The sequence below is a fragment of the Macadamia integrifolia genome, unplaced genomic scaffold (genome assembly GCF_013358625.1).
Source record: "Macadamia integrifolia cultivar HAES 741 unplaced genomic scaffold, SCU_Mint_v3 scaffold424, whole genome shotgun sequence".
In the NCBI taxonomy this organism is placed as follows: domain Eukaryota; kingdom Viridiplantae; phylum Streptophyta; class Magnoliopsida; order Proteales; family Proteaceae; genus Macadamia; species Macadamia integrifolia.
The window spans coordinates 466,483-468,982 of NW_024870275.1; positions in this window are offsets into that span (position 1 = coordinate 466,483).

Genomic DNA, 2,500 nt, shown 5'->3' on the forward strand with positions numbered 1-2,500 from the left:
AATGTGCATTTGCACAAAAGGAAGTGATGTTCCTTGGTCACAAGATTAGAGGTGGAACCCTACAAATGGACGAGAGCAAGGTGCAGGCTATCCAAGAATGGGAGGCACCAACTAAAGTGACTGAGCTAAGGTCTTTCCTTGGCTTAGTTAACTATTATCGACGGTTCATTCAAGGTTACTCAAGAAGGGCAGCTCCACTTACAGACTTACTAAAGAAGAACCGACCATGGTTATGGTCGGACGCATGCAAAGAGGCCTTTGAGGACTTAAAGAAGGCCGTCATGGGGGAACCAGTGCTTACCCTACCCGACTATGGCAAACCATTTGAGGTGCACACAGATGCATCTGACTTTGCTATCGGTGGGGTGTTGATGCAAGAAAGGCACCCTATTACCTATGAGAGCCGTAAGTTGAATGAGACAGAGCGGCGCTACACAGTCCATGAGAAGGAGATGACCGCGGTGGTGCATTGCCTAAGGACGTGGCGACACTACCTACTTGGGTCACGGTTTGTGGTGAAGACAGACAATGTTGCCACTAGTTACTTTCAAACCCAAAAGAAGTTAAGTCCTAAGCAAGCTAGATGGCAAGACTTCTTGGCAGAGTTCGACTTCGTCTTTGAGTACAAGCCAGGTAAGGCTAACGAGGTGGCTGATGCGCTTAGTAGAAAGGCGGAGTTGGCTTCTCTTAGCCAACCGGAGGGGGAACTTCTAGAGTTGATCAAGGGGGGCCTCCAACATGATCCTGTGGGTAAGAGCTTACTTGCCCTTACACGGGAGGGCAAGACACGAAGATTTTGGGAGCAAAATGGCTTGCTCTATGCTAAGAAGAGGAGACTCTACGTACCTAAGTGGAGTAACCTATGGAGGAACCTCATTCGTGAATGCCACGACACTAAATGGGCTGGCCACCCAGGACAAAGGCGCACGCGGGCATTGTTGGAAGCGGCCTACTATTGGCCTCAGATGCGGGATGACATAGAGGCCTATGTGAGAACTTGTCTTGTATGCCAACAGGATAAGGTAGAGCAGCAACCACCCAGGGGACTACTGGAGCCACTTCCCATACCAGAAAGCCATGGGAGAGTGTCTCTATGGACTTCATCAGTGCCCTACCCAAGTCAGAAGGGTATGGATCAATAATGGTGGTGGTTGACAGATTTTCTAAATATGGCACATTTGTGGCTGCACCAAGGGATTGTACGGCGGAAGAAGTGGCAAGGCTATTTCTAAAGCACGTCGTCAAACATTGGGGTGTGCCACAATCCATAATAAGTGATCGAGACCCTCGCTTCACGGGGAGGTTCTGGACGAAGCTATTCAAGTTGTTGGGATCGTCACTACACTTCTCAACAAGCTTCCATCCCCAAACCGATGGGCAAACAGAGCGCATTAACAGCTTGTTGGAGCTCTACCTGAGGCACTTCGTGAGTGCTAACCAACATGACTGGGCCAAGTTGCTTGATGTGGCTCAGTTCTCTTACAACCTCCAACGAAGTGAGGCCACGAACCAAAGTCCATTTGAGATTGCCACGGGACAACAACCCTTAACGCCAAACACGGTGATAACCGGCTACATGGGGAAGAGCCCTTCGGCGTTTAAGGTTGCCAAGGTGTCACGACCTGCCCAACATAGGCCCACGGGCCTAGCCCACCAAGCACATGGACTTAGGCCAATGGGCTAAGTAAGGTCCAAGTTCTAGAGTTTTCTACAAAGGTGTAGTAACTCTAGATATTTTATTTATAGAAGATATTTATAAGAGATATTTTGGGAGAGATTTCTAGAATTCTCCGCTAAGGAGGTGGGAAGCTTCTAGTTTCCTCCCCAACCGTTGGATGGAGGACATTTGTAAATATCTTAGCCATCCATTGTAAACTTGGGGTGCCTACAAATAGGTGCTGCCTCATTTGGCAAAGGCACTCACCAAGGACCAACCAAGAGTGTTCAACCAAGCAAGTGAGTGATCAAGCCTTGTACTCAAGAGTTCTTTAGTGCAATTACAAGTTCATTCTTCCCAAACTCACTCTTGTGTTCACTTCTTCTCTTCCCAAATCCCTTAAGGAGGGTGGTTAGGCTGACTTAGTGCTAGTGGGAGTGCTAAGTGCCGGCGCGGTTGCTTAGAAAGGTCTAAGGCCGTGACAGTTGTGGTATCAGAGCTTCGGTTGCGAGGAGCCAAGCTTGTGGGATAAGAGGCAAGCGAGCTAAAACTATGGAATAGAGACCAACACCTACACAAGTAAGCAAAGAAAGAGTGAAGGCAAGTCCGTCGACGTTGGCGTTGCTATGGAGCCTCGATTAGCTCTAGGGGAGCAAGTATTGGCCGAGGTAAAGGGGTGCCTCGATGTTGCGGAGCAAAGTGGGGAGGAGCTCAAAGGTCATATGGAGCTTAGGGAGGAGCTTGATGGCCAGATGGGGGAGCTCAAGGTGTCCCTACAAGGTGCTCTCAACACCATAGTAAGTAACCAAGAGGAGATGGTTGCCACCTTGAAAGCTCAAGTGT